Below are 12,801 nucleotides of genomic sequence, written 5' to 3'. Positions count from 1 at the left end.
ATCAAAGAGTAGATTCCTATAGTCATCGACTACTGTGTCTTGTATACCTAACCCATTTCACTAATCTACCACTTTATTTCTTAGCCAGTACCAAATAGGTTTTTTTTTATTGTTACTTTATAATATTGTTTTAGATCTGGTACAGCTATCTACCTTCCTTTGCATTTTTTTCATTAATTCCCTTGATATTCTTGACCTTTTGTTCTTCCAGATGAATTTTTAAAATTAATTTTTCCAAGTGTAGGTATCTTTCAAGGCATTGGGAATGTGAATTCCATGAATGAAATAATCCCCAGGAGCTAACATTCTACTGGGGGAGGAGAGAATCAGTATATATACTTATAAATGTATATGAAATATGGACAAAGTAAGTATGAGATTATTTCAGAGCACAGGCAGATGAAAGGCTTCATATAGGAGGCCCATGGAACTCTGGAAGGGCTGTGAGTCAAAGAACCAGAGATGATTAGGTAGTGTATTCTAGACATGAGGGACAGACGACCTTAGCAAAGGTATGGAATCAGGAGATGGAATAGCGTGTGTGAAGGACAACAAACAGGCCAATTTGGGCAAAGTGTGTGAAGGGAAGTTACAGACATCTAAGAGGTCTGGGAAGGAAAGCTGGAGTCAGATTGGGAAAGGCTTTAAATATTCAGTAGTGGGGTTTGCATTTAATCTTAGAGGCTACTTATAGTGCAGGGTAGTAACAATATCACTTTGGCAGTTGGATGTGGGATGGATTGGAGGTGGAAACTAGAAGTAGGGAAAACAATTAGGAAGCTATGGGAATAATTCAGGAAAGAGGTGATGAGGGTCTGAATTAGAGTGGTGGCCATGAGGAGAGAGGAGATTGATGTGATGGATATCATGGAAGTAATGTTGACAAGACTTGATAACTTGTTGGCTATACAGGATGAAGGAGAGAAGAGTTAAAGATGACTGATATTGTGAACCTTAGGTAACTGGAAGGGTTATGCTGCTCTCAACTGAAAAGAAAAATTAGAAAGAGAAGAAGGTTTAAGGGGGAAGGTAACAAGCTCTATTTTGGACATATTGAGTTTGAGATATCCTCAGGACATCCAGTTAGAAATATCCAACTGTAAGTCAGTAATGTGGTACTAAAGCTCAGCTGTGAGAGTAGGGTTGAATAAATAGATGTAATGGTAATGGGAATTTGAAGATCTTCCCTGCCCCTCAATAGGCCAAATGTAATCACATGGAGCCCGTGGTGGGAGGAGTTTGCTAATGGGTGCAGCAGAGCCAACAGGAAACTGGGAATCAGAGCAGCTAGACAGTGGGAGAGAGGACATGCAGGCAAGGAGACAGCTAGGTTTGTGAGTGTTTGTGGGAAGGCTAAAGGATAGTGTGGTTTCCTGCTGTGCTATGGTGTATTAACTTCTTTGTTACTATGATGGATTTGACTTTCTGGTGTGGGGATTTGGTTTTCTGGTGTCTGAATAAATGTTTTGCTTCTGTCTTCTATAAGGAGAGTCTGTTATATTTTGTGATTGAGAACTATGTCGGCATATTTGTAGTCACTGCTAGTGCTGTGAATATTGTGTTGGTGCTATCTATAGTAGATCTGGGAGTAATCAGAATTGGAATGGTAATTTGACTTATAGGAGCTTCTGAGTTCACCAAGAGAAAGAATAGAGAGAGGAGGGCCTAGTACAGAGCACGATTAGGAGGTAGGGCACTGATAATGATCTAGCAAAGGAAATTGAGAAGTGGCCTAGTTAGGAAGGAGGAAAGCCAAGAGAGGCCACTATGAGCCTGTCCCTTGTCCTCTTGAGGAATATTCATCTTCAGGAAATGTGTCATGTTTGATACTTAGCTCTAGATGATGAGCGGAACTCCTTCTGTTTCTTCTCTGTCACACTTTTTTTTACCCCCTAGCCTCCTGACAGATCAGCATTCCCCTTGCCTCTTCAGAGTCTTTCACTTCTTTGAAACCTTTCTTCAGTTTGTGTGTGTGTGTGTGTGTGTGTGTGTGTGTGTGTGTGAGGGCCTTCCCTGTGGCCCTTCAAATACCCATCATAGTTAGGCGATCACTCTACCTGTGTATAAAGCTCACCCTCATCTTTAAAATGATCCAAGATGTTTTTTATTAGTTCTCTCTGCCACATGATTCCCTAGCATACCCAATATGGAACCTAACTCTTGCCACACTTCACCACACCCTACTTCACCCTTCTTATTGATGTTTTCATGTTTATTTTCAGTCATTGTCCAGTCAAGGGTTTGGCTACCTTTTATCTAAGCTTATTCCATAAGTTTTTCAAGAATGATTCTGTATAACTCATCATAAGCTGTGACTTAAAGTTGTGTTCTTTTGTTTCATGCTAACTCTTGAAAATAGACTCTAACCTTGTTTGTAGAGAAGCCAGAATTAGTTGGGAAAGGGAGGGCAAAGGAAAGTAGTAGGGAGTATGTGTGTTCTAAGTTATGGGAAGGGCAAGGGTTAGGAGGAGAGGGAAAATAATGCTCTTAGGTAAGGGTCAGCAAACTCTAGCCCCCTGCCCATTTCTTTTTTATGGCCCATGAGTTAAGAATGGTTTTTACACTTTAAAATAAGGTTATATTGTATTTTAAAATATAAAAACTATTTTTAGCTCAACGGCCAAACAAAAACAGGCTTCGGGCCAGATTTGTTCCTTGGGTTGTAACTGGGTCTCGGAGTCCATTTTATGATATTTCTTATCATTATAAAACTAGAAGGATCCTGGAGAGGGCATTTAATCCCTTCCCCTCAAAATGACCTAAGAGCTGCAGCAATGTGGCTTAAGGAGGTGAATCCTGAACTGGAAAGTCAAAAAATTTGAGTTCTTTCCTTGTTCTCCTGCTAAGTCACAATGAGTGACATTAAGTAAAACATTAAGGCAGCTCTGTGACTCAGTTTCCTCATCTACAAAATGAAGGAGTGGTAATAGGTGATCTCCAAAATGCTTCCCAGCTCTGAAGTTCTATGGAGAACAGAAAAGGTACACAAGTTAAATCCATAAGCCAACAAACATATCAAATGGTCATTTGAAAAGGCTTGTCTCCTTTATCTTTTTCCCTTCCCTGAAGGTGGAAAAATAGAAAGTGGATAGTCTGAGTAGTTAGAAGTAATAATAATTTTTTTACCAGAAATGGAGAAGGGGACAGAAGAATGCCTAATAGTCTGGCGATTACCTTAGCTCCTACTTTACAATGTTTGAACCAGCAACCTGCCAATACTGTCCAGGTAGGAGGATTGCAGAGGGTTACAGGGAACCACAGAGAAGAGGGTTCCCCACTTCTCAGTTTGGGCCAGGAAAATTGATTCTTACCATATGTGTTATCTGCTTCCCATGATTCCCTCCTCTAAGTTCCAACATCATTATTTAGGTGATCTTTGGGTAAAAGTCTGTTTTCCTATGTATTTCTCCCTGGCAACTCTCACTGACCAGGGACCAAAGGGCTACATTTACCATACCAAAAAACTTAGTCCATAGGGGGAGAGGAGGAAAGGGGAGAAAATTTGGAATTCAAAATCTTATAAAAGTGAATGTTGAAAACTAAAAATAAATAAATAAAACCTTAGTTCAATAGGTTTATAGTTCTAAGCTCTTTTTTTTTTTTCCAAATGCAAAGTAGTATTGTCCATTCAGATCTGGTTCACTGGGCATGGCTCCAAATAACTTTGCTTTTTTTTTTTTAAATCAAAGTCACCAGATTATGAAGATTTTTCTCTACTGAGGATATAAGAAAGAATGTGACATAGGCTTTAAAGGAGATTTTAAACCTATTCTGAACAGTGGCAGTGCCTGTGTGTCTTTGGGCAAGTCATTTAACTTTGTGCACTTTAGGATTCTGGTCTGTAAAAGGATGAGGTTGGCTGAGATGGCCTCTAGCTAGATACCTGACTTGTTAAGGTGAATACTTTGAGATCAATTGTCACTTGGATGTGCACATTTTAGAATGTTTGTCCAAAAATCAGTCTTATTTGTTGTAAAGGGAAGAAATTAGGTATTGGTTGAACTAAATGAAATCCCTTGACATCCCTTCCAAATCTCCAATTCTGAGTCTAAGACCATACTTTGTAATACAAAAACATACCTTTGTTGTCCATGATCGTAGGAGGAGTTAGGTTATCGGAGGCCATTTTGAATGACTGAAAGCAGATTGTTTAAATATGTTGAAACAGTAGAGAAATAGCAGGAGACAACGGGGGAAAAAGTGGAGACGTTAAAGGGATAGTATTCTAGGGAGGAAGGATGGAAGGATGTGGAGGGTGGTTAAAAAAAAAAAGCCCCGTGACTATGTGGAGTCAGGTCATATAAATCTATTCAGATAGAAGAGAAAGGCATGGGGTTTCAGGAGAGGAAAACAGGGTTATGGAGGATACAAGTATGTGTGGAGAGAGGGGTTTAAGAAAGAGTTTATTAAGCCTTAGGGTAGTGTGAGAAAGAAAAGGCTAAGTGTGGGCCACAGTGTCTACACAATGCTCTAACCACCACTTAATTCAGTGGGGGAAAAACCAAACAAACATTAAAACCTTTTGTTTGGTACCACATTGATCAAATAATTGGGTGGACTAAATTTTTCTCCATTTACTTAGTGGTTATGATATTTTGTAGATGCAGGCTTTCTCTTCTCTTTCTTCTCTCTCTCTCTTCTCTGTCTCTCTCTTCTGCCTTCTGTCTCTGTCTCTCTGTCTCTGTCTTTCTTCTGTCTCTCTCTCTCTCTGTATAAAAATGTACAAATGTGGGCAAAGGACAAGTTGATGGTTTGTGTGTGCATATTCTAGAAAGAGGGCAAAGGGATTATTGTGTAAGTGAGGTTAAGGGTCAGAGAGGCAATTTTTTTTTTTGCATTTCTAGTGATGACAATCATAATTTTTAGTTTCACATATGGTAAGAATAGAGTGGGAGGTACACATTTTTTTTCCTCTCTCTCTTTCTTTTTCCCCAGGCAGCTATGCAAAGATTTTGCCATGTGATTCTCAAAGCACAACAGTGAAAGCTTGTAAATTGTGCCAAGAGAAAAGTGCAGGGAAACAAAAGACCAAAACATTAGATCCAGCTGCCAGGATCCTCCGTCCCCAGCTGCATCACAGAAAAATAATAGAGAGATGTTTTAGAGATTACTGGTCCCGCTGTTGGGGTCAGCATCTTAACGTGGGAGATTGAAACATCATCCTTCTCCTCCCATCCCCCACACCCTAAATGTGAAGTGGAAGGGCCTGAGAAATAAATTTGTTCTCTTTTTTTTCTTCTGGGAATATAATTCAGTTGGCAGTGCCCACTCTATATGTCAGACTTCTGGGATAGAGGCAGGATGCTAGAGTGGAAAGAACAATATGATTTCAAGTCAGATGATGTAGGTTGGAGTCCTAGCTCTGTGCCTTTTTTGTTATATTATTGTTGCCAAGCTGCTTAACTTTTATGAGCCTTGGTTTCCAAATCTATTAAAGAGGAATAGTAATATTTGTACCATTTACCCTTTAGGATTGTTGTGAGAAAAGTGATTTTGCAAACACCAAAGCTCCACATAAATATGAACTATCACTGACCCCTAGGGCTGGCTATAGAATTCTGTAATATTATTCTATGATTATGTTCTATACTACCTGATAATATTATAGAACCCTATAAGGCTATGGTCACCATAATTTTTAGATTCACGCTGATTTGAGTGGAAAATATACAAAGGAGTCCCTAAAATAGTTCTTCAAAGACACTGTAGACATTCCTTTTATATTTCTTTATATAGAGTTTCTCTTGCTTCTAGCTCCTTTGCTGTCAGAATAGCGTCACTGAGTTCCTTCATACATCTTACCCAAACCTCTTGTCCCTAAATGACCTTTGTTCTTAAGTTTAGCTCTGTAATTTTGAGAGAAAGAAATTAGCTTCTTCTGGATCCAATATGAACTTTTAGTGTAGAAGACTACACAAGTCACTTTACTTCTCTGGGCCTTAGCTTTCCTATTTATAAAATGGGTTGATTACTTTGCCCTACTTGTTTAACCTCATAACAATGATATGAGGATGGAATGAAGTAATTGATGAGGAAGTACTTTGGAAATAAAGAAACTAGGAAACAAGGATACTAGTGGTACTGTGCTATAGACATCATTCAAGGCAATTACGAAATTATGCGTATCACGCTTCAACTAACATATAAAAAGATAGTTTTTTTGCCTAGAGGCAATTGCTGTCAGATTCTACTAGAGATGAAAAGGTTTTGAGTACAGGCCAGGAATATCTGTTGTCTAAAAAATAGTCTAGATAAGTTATCAGAAGCTCATAGGTTGGCCACAGATAAGGAATTTTTTGGCCACAGCAATACTCAAAGATCAACTATGATGTCATACAGGAAGAAGTACCCACACTAATAAAATCACAGATCATTCTGGTACTGAAGTAAGTCCTATGATAACAATAGCTCACAAAACCAAAGGTACAAACAAGAATTTATTCCTAATAATTAGGATGCATAAAAAGGAAAGTATATAAATATGAAGGGAGGAGCAAGTATCAGATGATATTCACTCTTATATAGACAAGTGAGGATTGAACACATGCATATATGCACAAAGAATTTGTTGCAGAAATATATAAAACTCAATAAGGAAATAAGTGAGGATGAGTACAGCGCTTAAGAAGGAGATTAATACTGAAGAAGGAAAAGTTGCAAACAAAACAAACTCCCCAGTCTTGAAGGAGGAATTAAAGAGAAGATGGCGGCAGAAGAAAATCAAAGAACTAGAATCCAAGGTTGTGCCTTTGATTGCTTCTTCCATAACTGAAGAATGGAATGACTGAACAAATCATGGTATGAGAATATAATGGAACATTATTGTACCATAAGCAATGATGAAACTATTTCATACATGAGTTGTATGTACTGATACAGAGTGAAGTAGTCAGAACCAAGAGAACAACTTATATGAGGACAGCAACACTATAGAGAGAAATGACTTTGAAAGACTAAAGATCTCTAATTGATGATACTACAAGGATGTATGATGAAGCATGTCAACCTGCCTCCTGACAAAAAGGTTATAGATACAAGTTACAGAAAGACACATGTATTTGGATATGACCTCTTTGAGGATTAGTTTTATTTCAATATGCTCTTGTGGAACCAACAAATAAATTTTAAATGCTAAGTGATTGAGTGGAAACAGAAACCTCATTTCAAGATAGTAGAACAATCAACAAATCATTTTTAAAATTCACCTTAACATCCTTTAAAAATGTGCTATAGTAGGGGTGGCTAGGTGGTGCAGTGAATAGAGCACTGGCCCTGGAATCAGGAGGACCTGAGTTCAAGTCCGGCCTCAGACACTTAACACAAGGATTAGCCATATGACCTTGGGCAAGTCGCTTAACCCTAATTGACCTCCAAAAAACAAAACAAAAAAAGTGCTATAGTAATCTACTTTTTGATAAACCCAAAGACTCTAGCTTCCGGAATAAGAACTCAATATTTGACAAAAACTGCTGGGAAAACTGGAAAATAGTGAGGCAGAAACTAGGCATAGACCAAAATCTTACACCATATACCAAGATAAAGTCAAAATGGGTACACGAGTTAGACATAAAGGATGATATTATAAACAAATTAGGAGAGCAAAGAATAGTTTTCTTTTCGGGTCTATGGGGAAGGAAAAATTTATGACCAAACGAGAGATAGAGAACATTATGAAGTGCAAAATGGATAATTTTGATTACATTAAATTTAAAAAGTTTTACACAAACAAAGCCAATGCAACCAAGATTGGAAGGAAAGCAGAAAGCTGGGAAACATTTTTTACAGTGTTTCTGATAAAAGAAGGCCTCATTTCTTTCTTTTTAAAAATATTTTTCTTTTTGCTTTTTTTTTTGGAGGGGGGAAGGTAGGGCAATTGGGGTTAAGTGACTTGCCCAAGGTCACACGGCTAGTTTTGTGTTAAGTGTCTGAGGCCACATTTGAACTCAGGTCCTCCTGACTCCAGGGCTGGTGCTCTATTCACTGTGCCACCTAACCACCCCAGAAGGCCTCATTTCTAAAATATTTAAGAGAACTGAGTCAAATTTACAAGCAAACAAGTCATTCCCCAATTCATAAATGGTCAAAGGATAAGAACAGGCAGTTTTCAGATAAAGAAATTAAAGCCATCTATAGTCATATGAAAAAATGCTCTAAATCACTATTGATTAGAGAGACACAAATCAAAACAACTCTAAGATACCACATTACACCTATCACCTTGACAAAACAGGAAAATGAAAAATGTTGGAAAAGATTTGGGAAAATTGTATTGTTTGTGGAGTTGTAAATTGATCCAACCATTCTGGAGAGCAGTTTGGAACCATTCTCCAAGGGCTATAAAACTATGATCCTTTGACCCAGTAATACCACTTCTAAGTCTGTATCCCAAAGAGATCATAAAAATGGGAAAAGGACCCACATATACAAAAATATTTATAGCAGCTCTTTTTGTGGTGGCTAAGAATTAGAAATTGAGGGTATGACCATGAATTGTGGAATGGCTGAACAAATTATAGTTTATGAATGTAATGGAATACTATTGTTTCATAAGAAATGATGAGCAGGTGGACTTCAGAAAAACCTGGAAAAACTTCAGTGAACTGATGCTGAGTGAAAAGAGCAGAACCAGGAAAGCATTGTATACAGTAACAGCAACACTGTGTGATGATCCAACTGTGATAGACCTTAGCTCTTCTCAGCAATGCAATGATCTAAGACAATTCCAAAAGATTCACTGTGGAAAAGGCTATCCACATCCAGTAAAGAACTGAAGTCTTAATGCAGACCGAAGCATACTATTTTCTCTCTGTCTTTTTTTCTCTTTCTTTTGGTTTTTCCCTTTGGTTCTAATTCTTCTTTACAACATGACTAATGTGGAAATATATTTACTGTGTTTGTACACAGTATATATCATTATATACACAGCTATATCAGATTACATGCTATCTTTGGGAGGGGGCTTGGGAAGGAGGGATGTTATGGGAATGGGAATTTAAGATCTTCCCTACTGCTAGGCCCTTTGATAGGCTTAAGTGCACATGGAGTCTGTGGCAGGAAGCTTGGTTTTCAGGAATGCCCACACCTTGGTGCTCTGTGATTGGTCAGTGGGTCAAGACTGGTTGTGACATTCTCTGAGCCAGGAGAAGGCTATATAAACCCTGATGTGAGGCTCTGTTTTGGGGCTCAATTTGAGAAGTGTTGTGTGATTTGACCAGATGAGACTCTGGGCAGCCATTGAGCCCCCTGGCTTTGAAAACCAAGATGTTGGTGCTTCCCTCTCTGGTAACTGTGACTAGGTATGGATGTAATGATCAGACAGTTGGAGGTCTGTCTGCTTGATCTGTTTCTCTGTCTTCTTGTACCTTCTGCTTGTAACTTGTTTGTATTCTCTGAAGTTTGGGGTGGTAAATGACATATGTTTGATTGATTAAAGCAAGATTGTTAATCCATTTTGAGTTGCTTTCCTTTAGAAAAGCAGATCTAAGAACCTGTGTTGGCAGCCACCCTGGGAATGCTAGGGTGCTTGCTGCTACAAGGGAGAAAAATTTAAGACTCAAAATTTTATAAAAGTGAATGTTGAAAATTAAAAATAAATAAATACTTAAAAAATAAAAATGTGTTATAGTTGGTCAAAATCAGATGACTACTTAGAAAGTTATTAGGGAAAAAATAAACCACTGACCAACACAAAATGCCAAGTCAGAGTGTTGAAGAAGAACTTTATTAGTTCAGATATCCTAATAACATGAGCTATCATGACTCCAAATAGTCTCTGTTCCCTCTGAACAAAACAATATACTTTTATTAGCTCCTAAAATATTATACAAGTGAGTATTAACACTCTGTTGTTGTTGTTTTTAATGGCAATAATAGTACCATATCATAAATGTCCCATGAAAAACCAGCCCACTTCCACAAATTGGTACATTCCATCTATATAGTAAGATTTCATATTGATTCATTTGAAGATAAAGTATAGATAAAGTAATGAGCATAAAGTTATTAAAAGCAAATAGATACATAAGATAAATAAGCAATAAGATATTTGTTCTACATGGTTTCTCTTATCCTAGGTTCTCAGTTTGCTTAACAAATGCCAGCTCCCCATGACATACTTATCAGTGAGGCAGCTAAGGATCGGCATATGGTGGGAAAACACTTGCCGAGCTCACACAGGGAATCATGAGCGAAACTAGGACAGTAACCCAGGGTGATTATGTACTCTAACCACTAGCTCATATTCCTTCACTTTATGAAATCCAACATGGAATGTTTTCAGATTCTTTGCATCTTTTTCTTTTTGGAGGCCTCATGCCTCCTCTCTCTAATGAAAATATCCATATTAAGAGACCTCCATATAAGGAGTTTTACATAACACTAAGACTTTTGTTATTGTTTTTATCTCAAGAACCTTTTATCACACATTATCTTACTGTCCCTCCTCTCACTCATCTATGCTCCAGTCTTATCTGCTCCATTCTTTCACCTTGAATAGTTTTGATCACCTGCCACATCTGACTACCAGTCCTTCATTGCCTGGTTTCACTGGTTTTGTGAACTCTTTCTACTTCTTTCTACCTCCTCCTAGGAACATAAAGTCAGAGATGTTCACAGAAAGAATTCAGCTTGTGGAATGGAAGAAAAAGGAAATCATCTAGAGAGCAGATGCTAAGGCTGCAGTTCTGTATGTGAGGCCTGTGGCACCCAGACCTATCCTGAACACCTATGCCCTCAGCATGCCTGGAATTAATTGGTAGTGTGGCAGCATCATGTTCCCATTGACCAGTTCTTCAAAGGTCAGGACAGTACAAGACGTACAATTCTTTGTGCAGCCCATTCTTTTCGTGCCCTATGATAGCTCCACTGCAATAAGTAAATCAGAACTATTGGAGCATAAAAGGCACCTAGACCAAATAAACCAATGATGCAGTACCATTCTAGCAAATCAATGCCATCCAAGAACATGAAGATATCCTCCAGACCCTTCCTTGCTGAGCCTTTGGGAGTAGCTCTGGAGGACTCCTATAACATCCCAGTTTTCTGAAGAAATGAGCTGCAGAGTATGCTAAATGTACCAGGGGCATTTTATTTCCTAATCTATGATCTTAAGGTACGGAAATGTCCTAGCACTTGTAGAAAAGATCTCTTGTAATTTCTCCAAATCTATCCAGGCTCTACCTCCCCAGTGGTGAGATAAGGTGTGTACAAGGAGTCAGAGTAGAGAGGAGGAAGGTTATGATAAAGAATTTTGCTCTCCCAGAAGGGCTGAAGTAATCTAGGGTAGTGGCAGGAAGCCATAACTGGGGGGAAGGGCAGGGAGAAGAAGGCAGCAGTCTAGCTGCGTATTCGGGAAGCAGTCTTACAAGAAATTCCAGTTTCAAAAATAACTTTGCCAGTACCAACAAGGACCTTATCCCTACTTATCCTGCCTGGAAGTTAGAACTCAATGTAGAACTCTTCTCCATATACAACCTTCCTTAGGGCCTCGTTGAAAGTAGTGAGGACCCTAATATTTCTCCTCCACTGTTGTCAGCAAATATAGTACTAAGGCAGGCACTGACTTAGTAAGGTATTTAATTGACTTATAGGGTTTCCTATCAGAAGAAAGGAAGCTTTATGAAAAATACCAGAATTCAGAGAGTTTCCTCCTTTCTAATGGACCAGAAATATCTCTGGTTTTGCCAGAACCTTTCCAACCTGTACCCTATTCTGGACCCTGGTTATGGTTGTTTTAGGAAGGTGCAAGTCAGTCAAATATTCTAGAGCACATAAGATAGAAGAGAAGGAAGAAACCTCACAGATCATCTTATCCAAGCACTTTAATTTGCAGGCATGAAAATCCAGGCCCAGGGGAGGAAAGATAGGCCTAGAAAGGGAAACTGACTTCTTTGGGATAACACACCAGAGTAGTGGGACAACCCAAGTGTCCTAACTGCTGGTCCAACGTCTTTCCCACTGCTCCATAGCTACCTCTCAAAGAACAATTTTTTCCCCTCAGTTTAGATGTAAATATCTCCCCCAATTTGAAAGTTTCAAAAAAAAAATGCTTTTGCTCCTGCTTGTGGATCAGTTTAGTCAGACCAAGAAGGGAAAGAAGTTATTCCTTATAATTAGCACCGTCTAGGCTTTGACTTCCCAGAGGTGTATTAAGAATGCAGAGAGATCAATAGTTCTCAAAGGGGATGCAATGTACCCTAGCAGACTGTAACTCTAGTTATGCCACAAAAATTTGTTTTCCATACATCCATTTAAAATTTCATATTATAAACTGTCTGTGTTGGCCTCCCAACAAATTCAGTTCCTTTTGTACTTATGAACCATCAAGGCTCAAAAAACCCCAATAATTTTTCTGTATTGAAGTGATTGCAAGCCTTCATCTATTGCAGTTTCACCTCACTAGCCCTCCCTAAACCTTCCTGTATTCCTCCTCCCCACATTCTGAGATTTCAACATTCCTTGGCTGTTACCCACAGTGAAAGTTTCCTGCCAGCTCTCCCAGGCTTGGTTTTGCAAAGGTCAGAATTGCAGCCCTAACCGACCATTCTGTGAGTCTTGAGGAAGTAAACAAGAAGGTGAGGAGGTAGGGAAAGAGGAGAGGCAGATAACTCCAAGGCCAACGCAATGGGTTTGGGGCTCCTACTGCCTGGAATTCCTTTTTTACCAACTTAAATGTCCAAGATTCCATGATTCGTCATGGGAAAGAAGACTGTCTCATAAGCAAAAAGAAAAGAAGAAAAGTTGTTCAAAATGCACTAGGTTTTAGAGAAAAGAAGGGTGACTAGACTATCAGAATAGGAGGAA

Source organism: Petaurus breviceps, unplaced genomic scaffold, assembly GCF_028583685.1.
Source record: "Petaurus breviceps papuanus isolate PSGF00001 unplaced genomic scaffold, PetGlider_PUasm1.0 216, whole genome shotgun sequence".
Taxonomy (NCBI): Eukaryota; Metazoa; Chordata; class Mammalia; order Diprotodontia; family Petauridae; genus Petaurus; species Petaurus breviceps.
This window is presented reverse-complemented; position numbering follows the sequence as displayed.